General features: G+C 39.8%; 1 pseudogene; it reads left to right on the top strand.

The window, feature by feature from the left end:
* The first annotated feature begins 1,928 nt into the window (after positions 1 to 1,928).
* Positions 1,929 to 27,841, top strand: LOC138316346 (uncharacterized; annotated as a pseudogene).

The raw sequence follows: 27,841 nt of genomic DNA, 5'->3' as shown, positions 1-27,841 counted from the left end.
GACTTGTTGTTATTTCATTACATCACATACATGTATAAGATAGGACTTGTTGTTATTTCATTACATCACATACATGTATAAGATTAGACTTGTTGTTATTTCATTACATCACATACATGTATAAGATAAGACTTGTTGTTATTTCATTACATCACATACATGTATAAGATAGGACTTGTTGTTATTTCATTACATCACATACATGTATAAGATAAGACTTGTTATTTCATTACATCACATACATGTATAAGATAAGACTTGTTGTTATTTCATTACATCACATACATGTATAAGATAAGACTTGTTGTTATTTCATTACATCACATACATGTATAAGATAAGACTTGTTATTTCATTACATTACATACATACATGTATAAGATAAGACTTGTTATTTCATTACATCACATACATGTATAAGATAAGACTTGTTGTTATTTCATTACATCACATACATGTATAAGATAAGACTTGTTGTTATTTCATTACATCACATACATGTATAAAATATGACTTGTTGTTATTTTATTACATCACATACATGTATAAGATAGGACTTGTTGTTATTTCATTACATCATATACATGTATAAGATAAGACTTGTTGTTATTTCATTATATCACATACATGTATAAGATAAGACTTGTTATTTCATTACATCACATACATGTATAAGATATGACTTGTTGTTATTTCATTACATCACATACATGTATAAGATAAGACTTGTTATTTCATTACATCATATGCATGTATAAGATAAGACTTGTTGTTATTTCATTACATCACATACATGTATAAGATAAGACTTGTTATTTCATTACATCACATACATGTATAAGATAAGACTTGTTGTTATTTCATTACATCACATACATGTATAAGATAAGACTTGTTATTTCATTACATCACATACATGTATAAGATAAGACTTGTTGTTATTTCATTACATCACATACATGTATAAGATATGACTTGTTGTTATTTTATTACATTACATACATGTATAAGATAGGACTTGTTATTTTCAATACATCACATACATGTATAAGATAACACTTGTTATTTTATTACATCACATACATGTATAAGATAAGACTTGTTGTTATTTCATTACATCACATACATGTATAAGATAAGACTTGTTATTTCATTACATCACATACATGTATAAGATAGGACTTGTTGTTATTTCATTACATCACATACATGTATAAGATATGACTTGTTGTTATTGCATTACATCACATCATGTATAAGATAAGACTTGTTGTTATTTCATTACATCACATACATGTATAAGATATGACTTGTTGTTATTTCATTACATCACATACATGTATAAGATTAGACTTGTTGTTATTTCATTACATCACATACATGTATAAAATCAGACTTGTTGTTATTTCATTACATCACATACATGTATAAGATAAGACTTGTTATTTCATTACATCACATACATGTATAAGATAAGACTTGTTGTTATTTCATTACATCACATACATGTATAAAATCAGACTTGTTATTTCATTACATCACATACATGTATAAGATAAGACTTGTTATTTCATTACATCACATACATGTATAAGATAAGACTTGTTATTTCATTACATCACATACATGTATAAGATAAGACTTGTTATTTCATTACATCACATACATGTATAAGATAAGACTTGTTGTTATTTCATTACATCACATACATGTATAAGATATGACTTGTTATTTCATTACATCACATACATGTATAAGATATGACTTGTTGTTATTTCAATCATTTATGATTGAGGTGTATATTGATATCCTTGTGTAGTATAGTAGTGAGCTATATTGTGTACAGGATGATATCGGATGTTTGATCTCCATTGCCTATCTACCCCATGTACACCTCAAGTGGGAGATAAGCCACTTCAGATGTAAACAAAGCATCGGGTGTCTCAACTTGTTACCTATGTACGTATATATTGTAAAGTAAAATCAAATGCTAGATGTCCAGATGGAATTTATAGTTATTGTCGGTAAGTATTAATACTACTTTTATAATGCATTTTTTTTTAGTATATAAAATCAAAGAATTATCGTTGGGTTAGTTATCTCCAAGTTTACAGTCAATTTGAATACTCGCTAATGGTCTTAGATCAGTGTGTGTCAGTATTTATCAGTTTTATAACATGCGTTTGCTGGTACCAACAGTTGTAAATTGTCAATATTAATTGGTATTGATCATCGAAACAGACGATTCGTAATGAAACAGTGTGAACCAGTGTGTTTTATTACAATGCTTTTGTGCCTGCTGGACCCGACAGTTAATTGGTAAATATATATTTGGTATTGATCATCAAAAAGAGCCGATTCGTAATGAAACAAATTGATAACGAAAGGATATTTCTGTTTGAACAGCCTCTGCTATAGTGCTGACCCCAGGGCTTCTATCAGAATCTGGAGCTGACCAAGGTAGGGTACTAACAATGGTGCTATAACCACAAACACTTCTCAAGGTAGAGTACTAATAATAGTGCTATAACCACAACACTTCTCAAGGTAGGGTACTCACAATGGTGTTATAACCACAACACTTCAAAGGTACGGTACTAACATAATGCTATCAAAACTCAAGTACGGTACTAACAATGGTGTTATAACCACAACACTTCACAATGTAGGGTACTAACAATGGTGCTATAACCACAACACTTCTCAAGATAGGGTACTAACAACGGCGCTATAACCACAACACTTCTCAAGGTAGGGTACTAACAATGGTGCTATAACCACAACACTTCTCAAGGTAGGGTACTAACAATGGTGCTATAACCACAACACTTCTCAAGGTAGGGTACTAACAATGGTGCTATAACCACAACACTTCTCAAGGTAGGATACTAAGAATGGTGCTATAACGTTTACCACAACACTTCTCAAGGTAGGGTACTAACAATCGTGCTATAACCACAACACTTCTCAAGGTAGGGTACTAACAATCGTGCTATAACCACAACACTTCACAAGGTAGGGTACTAACAATGGTGTTATAACCACAACACTTCTCAAGGTAGGGTACTAACAATGGTGCTATAACCACAACACTTCTCTAGGTAGGGTACTAACAATGGTGCTATAACCACAACACTTCTCAAGGTAGGGTACTAACAATGGTGCTATAACCACAACACTTCTCAAGGTAGGGTACTAACAATGGTGCTATAACCACAACACTTCCACGGTACTAACAATGGTGCTATAACCACAACACTTCACAAGGTAGGGTACTAACAATGGTGCTATAACCACAACACTTCTCAAGGTAGGGTACTAACAATCGTGCTATAACCACAACACTTCACAAGGTAGGGTACTAACAATCGTGCTATAACCACAACACTTCACAAGGTAGGGTACTAACAATGGTGCTATAACCACAACACTTCTCAAGGTAGGGTACTAACAATCGTGCTATAACCACAACACTTCTCAAGGTAGGGTACTAACAATGGTGCTATAACCACAACACTTCTCAAGGTAGGGTACTAACAATGGTGCTATAACCACAACACTTCTCAAGGTAGGGTACTAACAATGGTGCTATAACCACAACACTTCTCAAGGTAGGGTACTAACAATGGTGCTATAACCACAACACTTCACAAGGTAGGGTACTAACAATGGTGCTATAACCACAACACTTCTCAAGGTAGGGTACTAACAATGGTGCTATAACCACAACACTTCTCAAGGTAGGGTACTAACAATCGTGCTATAACCACAACACTTCTCAAGGTAGGGTACTAACAATGGTGCTATAACCACAACACTTCTCAAGGTAGGGTACTAACAATGGTGCTATAACCACAACACTTCTCAAGGTAGGGTACTAACAATGGTGCTATAAACCACAACACTTCTCAAGGTAGGGGTACTAACAATCGTGCTAATAACCACAACACTTCTCAAGGTAGGGTACTAACAATCGTGCTATAACCACAACACTTCTCAAGGTAGGGTACTAACAATGGTGCTATAACCACAACACTTCTCAAGGTAGGGTACTAACAATCGTGCTATAACCACAACACTTCACAATGTAGGGTACTCACAATGGTGTTATAACCACAACACTTCTCAAGGTAGGGTACTAACAATCGTGCTATAACCACAACACTTCACAAGGTAGGGTACTAACAATGGTGTTATAACCACAACACTTCACAAGGTAGGGTACTAACAATGGTGCTATAACCACAACACTTCACAAGGTAGGGTACTAACAATGGTGCTATAACCACAACACTTCACAAGGTAGGGTACTAACAATGGTGCTATAACCACAACACTTCTCAAGGTAGGGTACTAACAATGTGTATAACCACACACTTCAGGGGGTACTAACAATGGTGCTATAACCACAACACTTCTCAAGGTAGGGTACTAACAATCGTGCTATAACCACAACACTTCTCAAGGTAGGGTACTAACAATGGTGCTATAACCACAACACTTCTCAAGGTAGGGTACTAACAATCGTGCTATAACCACAACACTTCTACTAACATGTGCTATAACCACAACTTCCAGGGTACTAACAATGGTGCTATAACCACAACACTTCTCAAGGTAGGGTACTAACAATGGTGCTATAACCACAACACTTCTCAAGGTAGGGTACTAACAATGGTGCTATAACCACAACACTTCTCAAGGTAGGGTACTAACAATGGTGCTATAACCACAACACTTCTCAAGGTAGGGTACTAACAATGGTGCTATAACCACAACACTTCTCAAGGTAGGGTACTAACAATGGTGCTATAACCACAACACTTCTCAAGGTAGGGTACTAACAATCGTGCTATAACCACAACACTTCTCAAGGTAGGGTACTAACAATCGTGCTATAACCACAACACTTCTCAAGGTAGGGTACTAACAATGGTGCTATAACCACAACACTTCTCAAGGTAGGGTACTAACAATGGTGCTATAACCACAACACTTCTCAAGGTAGGGTACTAACAATGGTGCTATAACCACAACACTTCTCAAGGTAGGGTACTAACAATCGTGCTATAACCACAACACTTCTCAAGGTAGGGTACTAACAATGGTGCTTATAACCACAACACTTCTCAAGTCTATAACCACAACACTTCTCAAGGTAGGGTACTAACAATGGTGCTATAACCACAACACTTCTCAAGGTAGGGTACTAACAATGGTGCTATAACCACAACACTTCTCAAGGTAGGGTACTAACAATCGTGCTATAACCACAACACTTCTCAAGGTAGGGTACTAACAATGGTGCTATAACACACAACACTTCTCAAGGTAGAGGTACTATAAACCACAACACTTCTCAAGGTAGGGTACTAACAATGGTGTATAACCACAACACTTCTCAAGGTAGGGTACTAACAATCGGTGCTATAACCACAACACTTCTCAAGGTAGGGTACTAACAATGGTGCTATAACCACAACACTTCTCAAGGTAGGGTACTAACAATGGTGCTATAACCACAACACTTCTCAAGGTAGGGTACTAACAATGGTGCTATAACCACAACACTTCTCAAGGTAGGGTACTAACAATGGTGCTATAACCACAACACTTCTCAAGGTAGGGTACTAACAATCGTGCTATAACCACAACACTTCTCAAGGTAGGGTACTAACAATCGTGCTATAACCACAACACTTCACAAGGTAGGGTACTAACAATGGTGCTATAACCACAACACTTCTCAAGGTAGGGTACTAACAATGGTGCTATAACCACAACACTTCTCAAGGTAGGGTACTAACAATGGTGCTATAACCACAACACTTCTCAAGGTAGGGTACTAACAATCGTGCTATAACCACAACACTTCTCAAGGTAGGGTACTAACAATCGTGCTATAACCACAACACTTCACAAGGTAGGGTACTAACAATGGTGCTATAACCACAACACTTCTCAAGGTAGGGTACTAACAATCGTGCTATAACCACAACACTTCTCAAGGTAGGGTACTAACAATGGTGCTATAACCACAACACTTCACAAGGTAGGGTACTAACAATCGTGCTATAACCACAACACTTCTCAAGGTAGGGTACTAACAATGGTGCTATAACCACAACACTTCACAAGGTAGGGTACTAACAATCGTGCTATAACCACAACACTTCTCAAGGTAGGGTACTAACAATGGTGCTATAACCACAACACTTCTCAAGGTAGGGTAACACAATCGTGCTATAACCTCAACCCTTCTCAAGGTATGGTACTAACAATGGTGCTATAAACCACAAACACTTCTCAAGGTAGGGTACTAACAATGGTGCTATAACCACAACACTTCTCAAGGTAGGGGTACTAACAATGGTGCTATAACCACAACACTTCTCAAGGTAGGGTACTAACAATGGTGCTATAACCACAACACTTCTCAAGGTAGGGTACTAACAATGGTGCTATAACCACAACACTTCTCAAGGTAGGGTACTAACAATGGTGCTATAACCACAACACTTCTCAAGGTAGGGTACTAACAATCGGTGCTATAACACACAACACTTCACAAGGTAGGGTACTAACAATCGTGCTATAACCACAACACTTCTCAAGGTAGGGTACTAACAATCGTGCTATAACCACAACACTTCTCAAAGGTAGGGGTACTAACAATGGTGCTATAACCACAACACTTCTCAAGGTAGGGTACTAACAATCGTGCTATAACCACAACACTTCACAAGGTAGGGTACTAACAATCGTGCTATATAACCACAACACTTCTCAAGGTAGGGTACTAACAATGGTGCTATAACCACAACACTTCTCAAGGTAGGGTACTAACAATGGTGCTATAACCACAACACTTCTCAAGGTAGGGTACTAACAATGGTGCTATAACCACAACACTTCTCAAGGTAGGGTACTAACAATGGTGCTATAACCACAACACTTCTCAAGGTAGGGTACTAACAATGGTGTTATAACCACAACACTTCTCAAGGTAGGGTACTAACAATGGTGCTATAACCACAACACTTCTCAAGGTAGGGTACTAACAATGGTGCTATAACCACAACACTTCTCAAGGTAGGGTACTCACAATGGTGTTATAACAACAACACTTCTCAAGGTAGGGTACTAACAATCGTGCTATAACCACAACACTTCACAAGGTAGGGTACTAACAATGGTGCTATAACCACAACACTTCTCAAGGTAGGGTACTAACAATGGTGCTATAACCACAACACTTCTCAAGATAGGGTACTAACAATGGTGCTATAACCACAACACTTCTCAAGGTAGGGTACTAACAATCGGTGCTATAACCACAACACTTCACAAGGTAGGGTACTAACAATGGTGCTATAACCACAACACTTCTCAAGGTAGGGTACTAACAATGGTGCTATAACCACAACACTTCTCAAGGTAGGGTACTAACAATGGTGCTATAACCACAACACTTCACAAGGTAGGGTACTAACAATGGTGCTATAACCACAACACTTCCACGGTACTAACAATGGTGCTATAACCACAACACTTCTCAAGGTAGGGTACTAACAATGGTGTTATAACCACAACACTTCTCAAGGTAGGGTACTAACAATGGTGCTATAACCACAACACTTCTCAAGGTAGGGTACTAACAATCGTGCTATAACCACAACACTTCTCAAGGTAGGGTACTAACAATGGTGCTATAACCACAACACTTCTCAAGGTAGGGTACTAACAATGGTGCTATAACCACAACACTTCACAAGGTAGGGTACTAACAATGGTGCTTATAACCACAACACTTCTCAAGGTAGGGTACTAACAATCGTGCTATAACCACAAACACTTCTCAAGGTAGGGTACTAACAATGGTGCTATAACCACAACACTTCACAAGGTAGGGTACTAACAATGGTGCTATAACCACAACACTTCTCAAGGTAGGGTACTAACATTGGTGCTATAACCACAACACTTCTCAAGGTAGGGTACTAACAATCGTGCTATAACCACAACACTTCTCAAGGTAGGGTACTAACAATCGTGCTATAACCACAACACTTCTCAAGGTAGGGTACTAACAATCGTGCTATAACCACAACACTTCTCATAAGGTACGGTACTAACAATGGTGCTATAACCACAACACTTCTCAAGGTAGGGTACTAACAATGTGCTATAACCACAACACTTCTCAAGGTAGGGTACTAACAATGGTGCTATAACCACAACACTTCTCAAGGTAGGGTACTAACAATCGTGCTATAACCACAACACTTCTCAAGGTAGGGTACTAACAATCGTGCTATAACCACAACACTTCTCAAGGTAGGGTACTAACAATGGTGCTATAACCACAACACTTCACAAGGTAGGGTACTAACAATCGTGCTATAACCACAACACTTCTCAAGGTAGGGTACTAACAATCGTGCTATAACCACAACACTTCCACGGTACTAACAATGGTGTTATAACCACAACACTTCTCAAGGTAGGGTACTAACAATCGTGCTATAACCACAACACTTCTCAAGGTAGGGTACTAACAATGGTGCTATAACCACAACACAACACTTCAAAGGTAGGGTACTAACAATCGTGCTATAACCACAACACTTCTCAAGGTAGGGTACTAACAATCGTGCTATAACCACAACACTTCTCAAGGTAGGGTACTAACAATGGTGCTATAACCACAACACTTCTCAAGGTAGGGTACTAACAATGGTGCTATAACCACAACACTTCTCAAGGTAGGGTACTAACAATGGTGCTATAACCACAACACTTCTCAAGGTAGGGTACTAACAATGGTGCTATAACCACAACACTTCACAAGGTAGGGTACTAACAATCGTGCTATAACCACAACACTTCTCAAGGTAGGGTACTAACAATGGTGCTATAACCACAACACTTCTCAAGGTAGGGTACTAACAATGGTGCTATAACCACAACACTTTCTCAAGGTAGGGTACTAACAATGGTGCTATAACCACAACACTTCTCAAGGTAGGGTACTAACAATGGTGCTATAACCACAACACTTCTCAAGATAGGGTACTAACAATGGTGCTATAACAACAACACTTCTCAAGGTAGGGTACTAACAATGGTGCTATAACCACAACACTTCTCAAGGTAGGGTACTAACAATGGTGCTATAACCACAACACTTCTCAAGGTAGGGTACTAACAATCGTGCTATAACCACAACACTTCTTAAGGTAGGGTACTAACAATCGTGCTATAACCACAACACTTCACAAGGTAGGGTACTAACAATGGTGCTATAACCACAACACTTCTCAAGGTAGGGTACTAACAATGGTGCTATAACCACAACACTTCTCAAGGTAGGGTACTAACAATGGTGCTATAACAACAACACTTCTCAAGGTAGGGTACTAACAATCGTGCTATAACCACAACACTTCTCAAGGTAGGGTACTAACAATGGTGCTATAACCACAACACTTCTCAAGGTAGGGTACTAACAATGGTGCTATAACCACAACACTTCTCAAGGTAGGGTACTAACAATGGTGCTATAACCACAACACTTCTCAAGGTAGGGTACTAACAATGGTGCTATAACCACAACACTTCTCAAGGTAGGGTACTAACAATCGTGCTATAACCACAACACTTCTCAAGGTAGGGTACTAACAATGGTGCTATAACCACAACACTTCTCAAGGTAGGGTACTAACAATGGTGCTATAACCACAACACTTCTCAAGGTAGGGTACTAACAATCGTGCTATAACCACAACACTTCTCAAGGTAGGGTACTAACAATGGTGCTATAACCACAACACTTCTCAAGGTAGGGTACTAACAATGGTGCTATAACCACAACACTTCTCAAGGTAGGGTACTAACAATGGTGCTATAACCACAACACTTCTCAAGGTAGGGTACTAACAATCGTGCTATAACCACAACACTTCTCAAGGTAGGGTACTAACAATGGTGTTATAACCACAACACTTCTCAAGGTAGGGTACTAACAATCGTGCTATAACCACAACACTTCTCAAGGTAGGGTACTAACAATCGTGCTATAACCACAACACTTCTCAAGGTAGGGTACTAACAATGGTGCTATAACCACAACACTTCTCAAGGTAGGGTACTAACAATGGTGCTATAACCACAACACTTCTCAAGGTAGGGTACTAACAATGGTGCTATAACCACAACACTTCTCAAGGTAGGGTACTAACAATGGTGCTATAACCACAACACTTCTCAAGGTAGGGTACTAACAATCGTGCTATAACCACAACACTTCTCAAGGTAGGGTACTAACAATGGTGTTATAACCACAACACTTCTCAAGGTAGGGTACTAACAATGGTGCTATAACCACAACACTTCTCAAGGTAGGGTAGGGTACTAAACAATAGGTGTTATATAACCACAACACTTCACAAGGTAGGGTACTAACAATGGTGCTATAACCACAACACTTCTCAAGGTAGGGTACTAACAATGGTGCTATAACCACAACACTTCTCAAGGTAGGGTACTAACAATGGTGCTATAACCACAACACTTCTCAAGGTAGGGTACTAACAATGGTGCTATAACCACAACACTTCTCAAGGTAGGGTACTAACAATGGTGCTATAACCACAACACTTCTCAAGGTAGGGTACTAACAATGGTGCTATAACCACAACACTTCTCAAGGTAGGGTACTAACAATGGTGCTATAACCACAACACTTCTCAAGGTAGGGTACTAACAATCGTGCTATAACCACAACACTTCCACGGTACTAACAATGGTGTTATATTTACAAGGTAGGGTACTAACAATGGTGCTATAACCACAACACTTCTCAAGATAGGGTACTAACAATGGTGCTATAACCACAACACTTCTCAAGGTAGGGTACTAACAATGGTGCTATAACCACAACACTTCTCAAGGTAGGGTACTAACAATCGTGCTATAACCACAACACTTCTCAAGGTAGGGTACTAACAATGGTGCTATAACCACAACACTTCTCAAGGTAGGGTACTAACAATGGTGCTATAACCAAAACACTTCTCAAGGTAGGGTACTAACAATCGTGCTATAACCACAACACTTCACAAGGTAGGGTACTAACAATGGTGTTATAACCACAACACTTCTCAAGGTAGGGTACTAACAATGGTGCTATAACCACAACACTTCTCAAGGTAGGGTACTAACAATGGTGCTATAACCACAACACTTCACAAGGTAGGGTACTAACAATCGTGCTATAACCACAACACTTCCACGGTACTAACAATGGTGCTATAACCACAACACTTCTCAAGGTAGGGTACTAACAATGGTGCTATAACCACAACACTTCTCAAGGTAGGGTACTAACAATGGTGCTATAACCACAACACTTCTCAAGGTAGGGTACTAACAATCGTGCTATAACCACAACACTTCTCAAGGTAGGGTACTAACAATGGTGCTATAACCACAACACTTCTCAAGGTAGGGTACTAACAATGGTGCTATAACAACAACACTTCTCAAGGTAGGGTACTAACAATGGTGCTATAACCACAACACTTCTCAAGGTAGGGTACTAACAATGGTGCTATAACCACAACACTTCTCAAGGTAGGGTACTAACAATCGTGCTATAACCACAACACTTCCACTACTCACAATGGTAGGGTAGGGTACTAACAATCGTGCTATAACCACAACACTTCACAAGGTAGGGTACTAACAATGTGTTATAACCACAACACTTCTCAAGGTAGGGTACTAACAATGGTGCTATAACCACAACACTTCTCAAGGTAGGGTACTAACAATCGTGCTATAACCACAACACTTCTCAAGGTAGGGTACTAACAATGGTGCTATAAACCACAACACTTCTCAAGGTAGGGTACTAACAATGGTGCTATAACCACAACACTTCTCAAGGTAGGGTACTAACAATGGTGCTATAACCACAACACTTCTCAAGGTAGGGTACTAACAATCGTGCTATAACCACAACACTTCTCAAGGTAGGGTACTAACAATGGTGCTATAACCACAACACTTCTCAAGGTAGGGTACTAACAATCGTGCTATAACCACAACACTTCTCAAGGTAGGGTACTAACAATGGTGCTATAACCACAACACTTCTCAAGGTAGGGTACTAACAATGGTGCTATAACCACAACACTTCTCAAGGTAGGGTACTAACAATGGTGCTATAACCACAACACTTCTCAAGGTAGGGTACTAACAATGGTGCTATAACCACAACACTTCTCAAGGTAGGGTACTAACAATGGTGCTATAACCACAACACTTCTCAAGGTAGGGTACTAACAATGGTGCTATAACCACAACACTTCTCAAGGTAGGGTACTAACAATGGTGCTATAACCACAACACTTCACAAGGTAGGGTACTAACAATGGTGCTATAACCACAACACTTCTCAAGGTAGGGTACTAACAATCGTGCTATAACCACAACACTTCTCAAGGTAGGGTACTAACAATGTGCTATAACCACAACACTTCTCAAGGTAGGGTACTAACAATGGTGCTATAACCACAACACTTCTCAAGGTAGGGTACTAACAATCGTGCTATAACCACAACACTTCTCAAGGTAGGGTACTAACAATCGTGCTATAACCACAACACTTCTCAAGGTAGGGTACTAACAATCGGCTATAACCACAACACTTCTCAAGGTAGGGTACTAACAATCGTGCTATAACCACAACACTTCTCAAGGTAGGGTACTAACAATGGTGTTATAACCACAACACTTCTCAAGGTAGGGTACTAACAATGGTGCTATAACCACAACACTTCTCAAGGTAGGGTACTAACAATGGTGCTATAACCACAACACTTCTCAAGGTAGGGTACTAACAATGGTGCTATAACCACAACACTTCTCAAGGTAGGGTACTAACAATGGTGCTATAACCACAACACTTCTCAAGGTAGGGTACTAACAATGGTGCTATAACCACAACACTTCTCAAGGTAGGGTACTAACAATCGTGCTATAACCACAACACTTCTCAAGGTAGGGTACTAACAATGGTGCTATAACCACAACACTTCTCAAGGTAGGGTACTAACAATCGTGCTATAACCACAACACTTCTCAAGGTAGGGTACTAACAATGGTGTTATAACCACAACACTTCTCAAGGTAGGGTACTAACAATGGTGCTATAACCACAACACTTCTCAAGGTAGGGTACTAACAATGGTGCTATAACCACAACACTTCTCAAGGTAGGGTACTAACAATGGTGCTATAACCACAACACTTCTCAAGGTAGGGTACTAACAATGGTGTTATAACAAATTCATAACAAACACTTCTCAAGGTAGGGTACTAACAATGGTGCTATAACCACAACACTTCTCAAGGTAGGGTACTAACAATGGTGCTATTAAACCACAACACTTCTCAAGGTAGGGTACTAACAATGGTGCTATAACCACAACACTTCTCAAGGTAGGGTACTAACAATCGTGCTATAACCACAACACTTCACAAGGTAGGGTACTAACAATGGTGCTATAACCACAACACTTCACAAGGTAGGGTACTAACAATGGTGCTATAACCACAACACTTCTCAAGGTAGGGTACTAACAATCGTGCTATAACCACAACACTTCTCAAGGTAGGGTACTAACAATGGTGCTATAACCACAAACACTTCTCAAGGTAGGGTACTAAACAATGGTGCTATAACCACAACACTTCTCAAGGTAGGGTACTAACAATGGTGCTATAACCACAACACTTCTCAAGGTAGGGTACTAACAATGGTGCTATAACCACAACACTTCTCAAGGTAGGGTACTAACAATGGTGCTATAACCCACAACACTTCTCAAGGTAGGGTACTAACAATCGTGCTATAACCACAACACTTCTCAAGGTAGGGTACTAACAATGGTGCTATAACCACAACACTTCTCAAGGTAGGGTACTAACAATCGTGCTATAACCACAACACTTCTCAAGGTAGGGTACTAACAATCGTGCTATAACCACAACACTTCTCAAGGTAGGGTACTAACAATCGTGCTATAACCACAACACTTCTCAAGGTAGGGTACTAACAATCGTGCTATAACCACAACACTTCTCAAGGTAGGGTACTAACAATGGTGTTATAACCACAACACTTCTCAAGGTAGGGTACTAACAATCGTGCTATAACCACAACACTTCTCAAGGTAGGGTACTAACAATCGTGTTATAACCACAACACTTCACAAGGTAGGGTACTAACAATGGTGTTATAACCACAACACTTCTCAAGGTAGGGTACTAACAATCGTGCTATAACCACAACACTTCACAAGGTAGGGTACTAACAATGGTGCTATAACCACAACACTTCTACAATGGGTACTAACAATGGTGCTATAACCACAACACTTCTCAAGGTACGGTACTAACAATCGTGCTATAACCACAACACTTCACAAGGTAGGGTACTAACAATGGTGCTATAACCACAACACTTCACAAGGTAGGGTACTAACAATCGTGCTATAACCACAACACTTCCACGGTACTAACAATCGTGCTATAACCACAACACTTCACAAGATAGGGTACTAACAATGGTGCTATAACCACAACACTTCTCAAGGTAGGGTACTAACAATGGTGCTATAACCACAACACTTCACAAGGTAGGGTACTAACAATGGTGCTATAACCACAACACTTCTCAAGGTAGGGTACTAACAATGGTGCTATAACCACAACACTTCTCAAGGTAGGGTACTAACAATGGTGCTATAACCACAACACTTCACAAGGTAGGGTACTAACAATGGTGCTATAACCACAACACTTCACAAGGTAGGGTACTAACAATGGTGCTATAACCACAACACTTCCACGGTACTCACAATGGTGTTATAACCACAACACTTCTCAAGGTAGGGTACTAACAATCGTGCTATAACCACAACACTTCTCAAGGTAGGGTACTAACAATGGTGTTATAACCACAACACTTCTCAAGGTAGGGTACTAACAATGGTGCTATAACCACAACACTTCTCAAGGTAGGGTACTAACAATCGTGTTATAACCACAACACTTCACATGGTAGGGTACTAACAATGGTGTTATAACAACAACACTTCTCAAAGTAGAGTACTAACAATCGTGCTATAACCACAACACTTCACAAGGTAGGGTACTAACAATGGTGTTATAACCACAACACTTCTCAAGGTAGGGTACTAACAATGGTGCTATAACCACAACACTTCCACGGAGTACTAACAATGGTGCTATAACCACAACACTTCACAAGGTAGGGTACTAACAATCGTGCTATAACCACAACACTTCACAAGGTAGGGTACTAACAATGGTGCTATAACCAACCAAACACTTCACAAGGTAGGGTACTAACAATCGGTGCTATAACCACAACACTTCCACGGTACTACTAACAATCGTGCTATAACCACAACACTTCCAAGGTAGGGTACTAACAATGGTGCTATAACCACAACACTTCACAAGGTAGGGTACTAACAATGGTGCTATAACCACAACACTTCTCAAGGTAGGGTACTAACAATGGTGCTATAACCACAACACTTCACAAGGTAGGGTACTAACAATGGTGCTATAACCACAACACTTCCACGGTACTAACAATGGTGCTATAACCACAACACTTCACAAGGTAGGGTACTAACAATCGTGCTATAACCACAACACTTCACAAGGTAGGGTACTAACAATGGTGCTATAACCACAACACTTCACAAGGTAGGGTACTAACAATGGTGCTATAACCACAACACTTCCACGGTACTAACAAATGTGCTATAACCACAACACTTCACAAGATAGGGTACTAACAACGGCGCTATAACCACAACACTTCACAAGGTAGGGTACTAACAATGGTGTATAACCACAACACTTCACAAGGTAGGGTACTAACAATGGTGCTATAACCACAACACTTCCACGGTACTAACAATGGTGCTATAACCACAACACTTCACAAGATAGGGTACTAACAATGGTGCTATAACCACAACACTTCTCAACGGTCCCTACTAACAATGGCGTGGCAACCACAACACTGGGTTGTAAAAATGGTGCATAACGACCACAACACTTCTCAAGGTCCCTACCTAGTCGCTGGCGTGGCAACATGGGGTCATGACCTCAATTTTGTGGGGAACATTGAATGACTCGATTCCAATCAGCTGTTCAATCAAATTGTTTACGATGACGAGAGAGTAAAAAATGGGTATTTTTAATAAAAAAAATATATGCAACTGTCGCGAGAATGATAATATACATTTACGTGAAAAAACTGTTGTAGATATAAGGAATAGATTTTATTTTGTTGAGGTTATGATGGTATAATGATAATGGAGCACGTGTAAATTATGTAACCCCGGCTAACAGAGCTAATTTATTATTACTTTCTTTTATCCCTTCGCTAAGTCACCTGGAAGGTGACTTGAGTAGTGGATTAAACCGATTACGTGACCTTCTGTACTCTTGATTATCTTGACTGGTTGTAGCTTGTGGTGATGCCTCTTGATTATCTTGACTGGTTGTAGCTGCGGGTGCCCCTTAGTGGATAACTTGCATGGTAACACGCGTGCTACTATGATTTATCATCTATTATTTATTTTCAGATGTAATTGTTTGTGGAGGAACACTTCATGTTTCTAAACATGAAACATACATCATCAAGTACTTCAGTAATGATACCAACGACGTCATACATGGTCCCACCGAAACCGGAAACCACACAGCTAGATTTTTAAAGCTAAAGGAAAGCCATTTACATTATAGAAAATGTTATATACACGTCCAGACGCTTCCTGACTTCCGTTTACAAATAAATGTTACGTATTCCCCTCATTCTTATAGCTGTAGACAAGGCTACTTCCATGTTGGAAACGACAAATATCGATTGGATAAGATGTCAATGACGTCATACAAATTCTGTGACGCCGTTCGTGGATTAGAAATAATATCGAGGGAAAACTATCTGTGGATGGTATATGACGTCAAAAATCAACAGATTTCTTCAGGAGAAATCCAGATCGAGGCTTATCCAAAAGGTGAGTGTCGAACTTCGAGGTCTGCGGTAATTCTTATAACGTTGATGTAAATAAGGATGTCGTTGTTTAATTCTAAATTCAATGTCAATAACAGCGTCTCTTGACCGACGTGACTTTTTACTCAATTCTTTTTAGCGAGATGCCCCAGCAGTTGGTTCGAGTGTTCTCCAGTTCAGTGCGTTGAGTCTGGCAAGGTGTGTGATGGACGGACAGATTGTCGAAATGGGCGTGACGAATTCTGTGGTATTTATATAACCATACTCATGATGATATGTGATGATTTACTAAAAACATAATCCAAGTGCGTGTATCTAATTTACAAACTACAAGCACAAGTACCTATTTTCTATAGACATAATTTGTTTGAATCTAACCAATTTGATTATTTGCTTTTCAGGAAATGTCGGTAACGGTTTGCAGAATAGGATACCAGAGACAAGTGATTCATGTTTTCTATGTTGGAACGACACAGTTATCTGCCCTTCGTTACCTATATACGATGATGACAGGGGTCATGACCTTTGGTTCATGTGTGATGGTATTGAGCATTGCAAGGACGGTGCGGACGAACGGCTAGGTATGTCTTTTACTGGTTTGGGGCTGTATACCGACAAACACGAAATTAGAGTCGATTAAAAAAACCAAAATTACTCCATCCATGTATGCTATCGTTTAGATATACATGTACAATTATAGAGTGCAATATACAAAACATGTGCATGCTACATGAGTTTTTATTTTTTTCTAGATATGTGCTACAGAATGAAGAATAAAGGAACGTCGGCAATGCTATTTCAATGTATACCTCACCTAGACGGTGGTTACCATGGTAACCGAACTGTCCGGATGTGGAAAGACAGAGTGTGTGATGGTGTACAGAATTGTCGGGACCAGCAAGATGAGCTTCAATGTTCAGATGAAAATGTCAACGGTACGTAACACGTCTCCATTTTAGGATTCCATGATTAAGTATAACTAAGCGGTAGTGTTTTGTATAGCTGTAATGTAAAGTTCTGCTAATCGTCATTGAATTTAAATATTCGAAATTAATTTTTCTATAAGGCAGCAATTATTAGGGTATGATAAGCTAAAAAGAAAGAAAAAATATTCAAAATATAAAGGTGAAGTTCACAAGAAAAACCATATTTACCAAATCAATGTTCGTGGAAGTTAATATATCACTTCTATTTCTCTAGTACCTATATCCGGTTTCGATAATCATCGGGTTCTCCACGGGTTAGGCCAAGAAAGTGATACGTCTGCTTAGGGTCACCCGACCGACCCTAATTTTATGTCCGGATTTCGATCTCAGACTCCGGTTCCGCCATTACTTAAGAGTGAAAGACAATGAAAAAAAATCCCTACCTACCGACCGTTTTTTTTTTTTTTTTTTTTATCAATGTAACCCTAAACAGACATATTGTTTTTGGCCTTACTATAACTGACTGGTGTTTATCTACAGGTTTGAAATTGAAGAATCTTTTTTAGATTGATGATATCTTAGTGATAAGTTGTAAAACGAAACTGAAACACGATTTCATCTACAGGTAAAAGAATGCTCCATCCTGTATCTATGGTGATAGTTTGCTGTTCCCTCTTCTGTGTGGTTTTAGGGGCAGCGGTGTTTATATACAGAACAGGTAAATCTCACTGTATCTGGTGATACACAAATCATTTAGGCTGCTCCATTATCATAGCCTTTGGGATAAAGGAAAAGACGAGAAATGCATCTCATAATGTTTGTACTGTACTTCGAAATAACCATGTCCCCAGGTGACTGTCATATTACTTTATATCGAGGAGGCCCATCACGTTTCCGAAACAAAAGTAGAAATTGATACGTCAGAACATCTATAGGGCCTATCGTACGAAAGCCGATTGGGGTCATATAACGTTAGGGATTTTTTTTTTAATTTCTCGTTATTACGAGAAAAAAATCGTTATTACGACGTAATACGAGGAAAAAATCGTTATTACGAGAAAACAATTGTAATTACAAGTTTCAAAAGTCGTTATTACGAGTTTTATAAAGTCGTTATTACAAGAAAAAAAGTCGTTATTACGACTTTCAAAGGTTGTTATTACGAATTTAAAATTATCTTTATTAAGGCGCGGGTTGTACAATAACATCTTATGTAGGTGTTTCCCGTTATACAGAGGGGTTGTGCTTCTCTGTTGATTAGAACTATTTAACATCATATAGTTAATTGCAGTCTAATTAAACACTCTGATACGCCGCGAGGATAAACCTACACTGTCTATGGAATACAAACTAGTCTTATTAAATAACCTTAATATTTTAAGCACATGTATCAAAGTTTGACTATGTTTGATTAAGGAAAGTTGGATTCTCTTTATATATAAGTCATTGGTAAGCAACGAAAAATCCTAAAAGTAAAACAATATCGTATTGCCTTCAAAATTGATATCATTGTTGTCCATGTCTTACTAGTAATAGCGAAATCTGCTTTGTTAAGTTTTGCTGTAGGAAGCTACTTTTTATCGAATTCCCCTGTACATTTGCACTTCCGTATGTAACGTGCAACCTCTCGATTTAGACGGATCTACCTGCTCCAGTAGCGATCGGGATCCCTCGACTACCTGGTCGAGCAGTTGAACAATATTTACAACTTATTTGAACAATTTACAGAACTGGATATGTACACAGGCCTGGACAGTGCCTCTGTCCCTATTGCCTGCCATGCCACCCGTCGTACCTACGACGTGTACCGCGCCCTACGGTATGCTCGACACTGCCTAATTATAAGTGTCGTGTCCAGTAACCCTGGCTTCACAACTTGCCAGCAACCTGTATTCTATATCCTGTACAACACCGCCACCCTGCCGAGTCTCTATTAGTAATCACTGTCGCCGAGATGACAATGTCATAATCCAGGGTATGTCACTACCCTCTGTCCCTGTTATACTCCGGGGACAACCCCTGGCACGACTGCCAGTGTCCTGCTCCGAGGCACCTACACTACCTCTGTCACTGGTCAGCTTCCTTGTGTTTGTGGTCAGCCTTAACAAATGCTTCCAATTCAACCGCATGACCAATTGCTTCAATAAGACTGCCTGGACTGGCTTGTTTTATCCTTAGCCTCATGTCGGAGTCCACCAACGTATCTATGAATTGCTCCTTTGCTAGGACTTCTATAGTATCAGATGGAGCAGTCGGGTATGCCTGGTTCGCCAGCCGTCTTATACTTTGATCAAGCTCCGGCAAAGATTTTGCTGCTTTCTATCGTTTCTCCCACAACTGGGCACGGTAAAGCTCGGTCTGATTTGGCGGTTCAAATCTTTCACTCAGTACATTCACTATAAGTCTCTGTACTTTTTCCGATGTCCACCAGGGAGTTTGCCTAGCACACCGTGTGCCTGACCGCTTAACGAGACTGCAAGGTACAAGATCATATCCGTCTCTACCCAGTTGGCTAGCGCAGCACAGGATTCGAAATGCGCTTTGTAATTTAGCCATGAGCCACTGCCATCATATGTCGCTGGTTTGATGTTGAATGACGATCTTCTCTGGGACGCATCACTTCATCGAGCAGAATCTAGTATTCGATCCACACCTGTCTCGCTGTCAGATCTTATTGCGCTGACAACACCAGAATCAGTCACTGTCCGACCAGCGCATATTGGCGTTGAATGTCTTGTAGGACTGTGTCCATACTGTAGTCTTGTTTCATAATTAGTAACACGACCCTCCAGCTCCTCTAATGTCCTATTGATATCATCCATATCCATAAAAAACAGTCACTGTTCAACTATGATCCCACCCCTGCCACCAATAAAATGTAACGTGCAACCTCTCAATTTAGACGGATCTACCTGCTCCAGTAGCGATCGGGATCCCTCGACTACCTGGTCGAGCAGTTGAACAATATTTACATGTTATTTACACAACTGGATATGTACACAGGCCTGGACAGTGCCTCTGTCTCTATCGCCTGCCATGCCACCCGTCGTACCTACGACGTGTACCGCGCCCTGCGGTATGCTCGACACTGCCTAAGTGTCGTGTCCAATAACCCTGGCTTCACAACTAGCCAGCAACACCTCCGTGAAGTTGATTCCTAGTTCCCAGTTCCTTATTAAGGATCTCGGGACCTGAATGCATGATCAGGGACCAGGCTGGTGCAGGATATAGGTTCTGGGTGGGAGAACCAGAGGAACATCCACCAGACACGGACAAGAGCTCCGCAAACCATGGTTGTCTCGGCCACAGTGGCGCTATCAGAAGAAGAGAACAAAGATGCTCCCGAAATTTCAATAGTACCCTGCTCACTAGGTTGAATGGAGGAAAAGCATAAGCACGCATCCCTCCCGATCCAGAGTTAGTGTATCCACAGCCCAAACCTATGGTCTGATACCGGAGAACCAAAGGTTGGCAACTGGGTCTTCAGGGAAGTAGCGAAAAGGTCTGTTTGAGGCTCCTGCCACCCTTGACAAATGCCCTCGAAGATCGAGGGATTCAGCAGCCATTGTGTCAGAACCGTCTGGCGGCGCCAAGAGAGAGTATTCGGCAGAACATTAAACTGCAGAGATGCCCGTAGCATCACAAACCACTATGGAATGCAGAATCTTTTGAAAAGCCTGCAGAGCCAACAGAACAGCCCTCATCTCCACTCGTCGTAGTGCCCGGAAAGCTGTTTCCCAGATTGGCAAGGGATAAGCCCTCCACCCTATCAATCACGCATTCGTGAACAAGGTCATGGTGGGAGCTGGTTTGAACAACTAAAACCTCCCCACGGAGAACATTGTCTTTCATATTCCACCACTGAGCAATCTCTTTCACAAAATGGTTGAGAGGAAGCCAAGCCTCCCATATCTGATGGTAGGGACCCAGTTCGCGAGGAGGAACATCTGGAGATGTCTGATGTAATGTCTCCCCAAAGAGACCACATCTACCAGAGTGTTGAGGTAACTCAGAAAACTGAGAAACCAACGAATCTGGACGTAGGACCAGTCATGAGCAACAAGACCAGCAAGATCTTTGGTCTTATCGAACTTCTCCAACGATGGAAAAGCCATACTCTGAATCGTATTGAAATGTTTTCCCAAGGAAACAAAGCCCTGAGAAGGGCAAAATGGGTGTTCTGTTCACACTAGGTGGAACATGAGAGAATCGTCGAAATATACTTTCCCTGGAGTGCGGAAACCTCACGACAACCTGCAGCAGCTTGGTGATAAACCAAAGAAGTCGGCATGGCCCGGAAGTGGAAAACTTTCCTGTTGCAAGTAGAACGGAATTTATGTGACGACTTCTTCCATGTTTCAAAATATTTTATCAAATCAAAAGATTTAAGTTTGATCGGGCAGCAGGCAAGGCCTATATACGTCCCCTCCACACGATTGCATGCATGTATATGTAGAAGCATATTTTCAAAAGCGCATTTTAAAAATACTTTGTACTGTATTGATTATATAAAATAACATTTAATCATTTTAGAATTGACGCAAATCATGCATGTTACTGAAAAACACACTAATAGATGATGATGTACATATATTATAGGAGAAATTACCTATAGCGACAAATAACATGCATAACTTTCTGTTGTATTAAACACTAAATGATAACGGTATTAATTGGTCAGTATTCAATATTCGCTTAATTTGATTTAAGTTAAACTGGATTTTGACTCTGAACTTAATCCCTCGATGTCACTCTCACTCCCGACATTCATTGTAACCAGGCAGCACTAAATGTCCATGGTGTTTTACTATTAAGTGCCTATCCGACCACAAATATACAGGTCATGAGCAACACTGAGGGAGTAAATGATTATATATAAATACATGTATATTCATAAAAGAAAAGAAATTAATATTTGTTTGTTCTTTACCTTCCTGATTTCGCCAGTCTCTTGGTCAAGCCTCATCATAATATATGATACAGCAAAGGGGAAAGTAGGAATTGATAAAGTAAACACGCAGTTGCATTAAAAAATATATTAATTTTACTTAAAAGTTTCTAAAAGCTACCTGTTGATCCAATGTATTTCTGGATGCATGCACACATTGCAGAATTTAGATCATAACTAAGGTGATTACTTCCCCTTTTTTAGCAAGTTAATATACATCAACATTTAGGTTAAGATTCAACTTAAGATTGAGTTGGATATCTACTTGTAGGAGACACATACAGTCAATTAAAAGTCATCTTTCAGTTATGAATCTAGGGTAAAATAGAAAGAAGAGACAAACATCCTCAATAGAGCTGCCAAAAATACAAGATGCATTATCAATGAGATGATTTTGATATAAATCTGAGTTTAATTGACATGCTTGGTTTCTAAGTCTAAGCCATAAAATAATGCTACATGTAAATGATCTAGATTCACTATAGGTATCTAAAAGCATACGTACATACTTTCTCAGCATAACTGCGTATGGCATGACGGCTTGTTGTGCCGACCGTTTGATGATAATATGGAAGTAGGCTTCTACTGAAGTGGCCCACATTGAAGCTATGGTGACCGATGGAGTCTCCATTTTGAAGTTAGGAAAATCAACGTGCCTGTTGAAATCACATTGATATATGACTGAACGCCATGCTCTGGACTTCTTCTGGACCAGAAATATTCTTGAATAGAATCAGCTGTTTGCGCAGTCCTCCTCGACCGCGTTCTTTAGTCTCTAAAAGTGCATTATCCGGATCCCCGGAAGAGGAAAGAATATGCGCTTTGTCAACAAGAAGGATTCCGCAAAACGGGAAAGCCCAACCCCTCAACAACTACAGACAAGGCCCAAGAGTCCTCTGTGATTCCCCTCCACTCCGGAAGGAAAGCAGACAGACGACCTCCTACAGGCAGATCGGGAGGAGGAAGATCTTCCCAAGTTGGAGAATCCTTTCCTATCATGAAGCCTAGTCTTGCGGCAGAAGGACCAGAATTTGAGACTGAAGGAGCGTAGTTCTCCAGAACAGACCCTTTATCTGGAACGACCAAGGAAGGGGAGTCAGAAACTCTTCTTCTTATCTCCAAGAGGGCTTGGATCATTCCCATTGTTGTCCTTGAAGTAAGGCTTCCACTTCTGCTGCACAGGGGACTGGGGAGCTGAAATTTTAGCATTCTTCTTGGGTCGCGCTGATACCTGCGAGGTACTTGCCTTCACGATCTGCATTCATTTCAAAGAAGGACAGAAGTCCTCCTTCAAACCTTTATGAACAGAAGAAAAAGTCCTCCCAAAAAGAATGAACTCAGAAAAGATGAAGTCAACAAACAGGAACGGCAAGGTTCATCGATTGCGCGGTTTTTTAAAACAGAAAAACGCCTAGCCAACAAGATATTGGCGAGCAATATCACCTAAGGCGTGCACGGGATGGCGACCACTCCCGTAAGCGCATGTTCGACAAGAAATATGTCATCCTGAATGGTAGCAAGTGCTTGGACGCGCATCCGATATGGTGTCTCCCGTCACTTGTTCTGGCACTAATATCAGAATAAATATGTAATTAAAAATTCCATAAACAAGGAGTGTTTGAAGTGGAAGTAGGGGTTGAATGAAACCTCACGTTTTATTAAGTGCAACATGTCCCTCTTTATCTTTTAATTTTTGATATCTAATTCAGTGGCGTAGGAAGATGAAACGTAATGGGGGGGGGGGGGGGGGCAAAGGTCCTCAATATTTTGTAAACCCCCCACACCGCACCTAAAGGAGGAGATTAATTCAACTCCCAACCATATATGCTTTATGTTCATTTTTCATATATCATTAAATTTAATCCTTGTACACATTTATAGACAGTGGGGTCGCTAAAAGGAAATTAACGAATACGCAAATTGGCCAAATTAGCGTGTGAGCGTCGAAGGCGCGATATTTTGGTGTTTTAGGGGTCTTTTTTCCCCCGGAAAAAAAATATTGTAATTCAGAATGGCTGAGATGAGTTTTACAATGTATTTTGACGATTTTGCGAGCGGCCGAAAGCGCGAGATTTTTGTTTTTTTGGGGGTCCGGGACCTCCCCCGGGAAAATTATTACGATTTAAAATAGCTTAAATGAGTTTTGATGAATTTGCGAGCGCCCGAAAGCGCGAGATTTTGGTGTTTGTGGGGTCCGGGGGTTTCCCCCGGAAAAAAATTACGATTTAGAATGGCTTAGATGAGTTTTACGAAGCATTTTGATGAATTTGCGAGCACCCAAAGGCGCGAGAATTTGGTGTTAGGGGGGTCCGGGGGTCCGGGGGTCCCGGGGAAAAAAATACGATTTGAATGCCTGAGTTTTACGAAGTATTCACACCATCGGCACGTTGTTGTGTAACATAAAAAAAATGAATTAATTGTCTCACTAAGACATATATACAAATTGATCTTTTAAGATACATTTTTTAAAATAGTATATAGAATCCCTTGATGGACATTTTTAGTCTAGTTCGTGTGTATTGAATTTTTACTATTTAAGGTTTGACATTATGTGCTTGAACGTTTAAGGAAATGCGCCGCGCAGCGGAAAATTTTCTAGAATGAAGTAATGAAGTACGAAAAATGTGCAGGAGGACCCTTTTTTCTCATTTTAAACAATTTCTGATGTTAATTAGTAGCTAGAATTCGAATAAGTAATCAGGAAATCGAATAAGTAATCAGGGAATTGAATAAGTAATCAGGGAATCGAATAAGTAATCAGGAAATAGAATAAGTAATGGGCATTTAATGAGCAATTAAAAAGTAAAATAGATCATTGTGATGCATAATAATGCATTTTGAACCATTTCTAACGTTAATTAGTAGTTAGAAATCGAATAAGTAATCAGGGAATCGAATAAGTAATCAGGGAATCGAATAAGTAATCAGGGAATCGAATAGGTAATCAAGGAATCGAATAAGTAATGGGTCTTAATGAGTAGTTAAAAGGTCAATTAGATATATGTGATGCATAATAATGCATTTTGAACCATTTCTAACGTTAATTAGTAGTTAGAAATCGAATAAGTAATCAGGGAATCGAATAAGTAATAGGCCCTTAATGTGTAAACAAAGTGTCAAATATATCATTGTGATGCATGAAAATGCATTTTGAACCGTTTCTAACGTTAATTAGTAGCTAGCAATCGAACAAGTTATCAGGGAATTGAATAAGTAATCAGGGAATCGAATAAGTTATCAGGGAATCGAATAAGTAATGGGTCTTAATGAGTAATTAATTGGTCAATTAGATCATTGTGATGCATAATAATGCATTTTGAACCATTTCTAACGTTAATTAGTAGCTAGAAATCGAATAAGTAATCAGGGAATCGAATAAGTAATGGAATAAGGAACTGGGAACTGGGAATCAACTTCACGGAGGTACACTAACTCTGTCACTGTGGTAATTAACCTCTGGCAGCCGTAACCCCTGGCACGACTGCAGCTGCCAGTACGAGTCTCGCGGACAGTGTCTTGCTCCGAGGTAATTATACAATACCTCTGCTACCCCTGTGACTAACCCCTGGCGCAATCGCCAGTGTCCTGTTTTATAGACCTCTGCTAAATACAACCACCAGTACCAGAGTGGCCTTTTCAGGCAATCTCTAATGCAGGAGCTTCTGGCGTACCCAGGACCATTCACACACACAGGGACATGGCACGAAATTTTTTAACCAATATTATACATATATATATATTATAGTATCAAGGGTATGAGCTCGGCGGCCGAGAAAAACGCGCCTATATTTTTTTATATCGTGATTATTTCAATAAATTGGTTCTATACAACATTGGCGTATATCTTACCTTAAAGAGAAATAATTGATCTTTCCATTGAGTGCTTGATGAACAAAATTGGCCAAGAATTGACGAAGTTATGGCTTGGTGAATCGGGAAATTCACAAAAAATATGCTAGGTAGACATTTCCCTGTCCGGTCGAAATGTCGTCTCGGCTCTAATGGGTACCTCAAAAACCAAGCCATAATTACAAAATCTACGCTTGTGGCGGTAAACACTACCCACAACTGTGTTCATCCACAATCTCCTTTGGAGGTGTCATGACCCGTACTTTGTAGAATCTCTATTTAAACATCGTGTAGCTCATTCACTTTAACCATCACCGCCATGTTCATTTGTTCTTCGGAACGCTTTTTTTCTTTCGTAATAACGACTTTTTTCACGTAATAACAACTTTTAAAACTCGTAATAACGACCTTTTTTCTCTTTTTTTCTCTCTCTTAAACTTAGGATATTATCTGTTGTATTCTTCCTAATTAACTTTCTTCTTCCTAACGTCTCCCTTGACACTACCCCACTTTTGGCCTTCTGTTGAGCGCTCGGTCCTGTGAGATAGGCTCTGGAATCTGTCTCCTCGCCGAGACAAACCAAAGTCTATAAAAGTGGTAGTTTCTGCTCATGCTTTACGCTCAGCATACAGACAGGTTCGCCCGTTGTCACTATAAGGTGATCTGGTTGGGTGTGTTTGCTTTTTTGCTTTTTTTTTTAATAATTTAATATTGGCCGTTATACCGATCTGATAAATTATGAAAACTGTGATATACTGGAAATTGTCACTGACCTTTGTGGAATATTGTGTCATTGATAGGTAAGGAGCAATCATTTCCGGTACAATTGGGGGACGTTTTAGACGTTAGGACCGGACCTGCTTTGGACCGCTTGGAAACTTTCCGGTTAGACACTGTGACAGAGGAACTGGATACGAAGTGATAACATCTCTCTCCTAAGTGGACAGTGACAATCAAAATCAATCAAAAACAATTGGCGATATTCTCTTACTC

Source organism: Argopecten irradians, chromosome 2 (genome assembly GCF_041381155.1).
Source record: "Argopecten irradians isolate NY chromosome 2, Ai_NY, whole genome shotgun sequence".
Lineage (NCBI taxonomy): Eukaryota > Metazoa > Mollusca > Bivalvia > Pectinida > Pectinidae > Argopecten > Argopecten irradians.
Note: the sequence above shows the minus strand (reverse complement) of the source record. Positions and strands in the feature narration are given on the sequence as shown.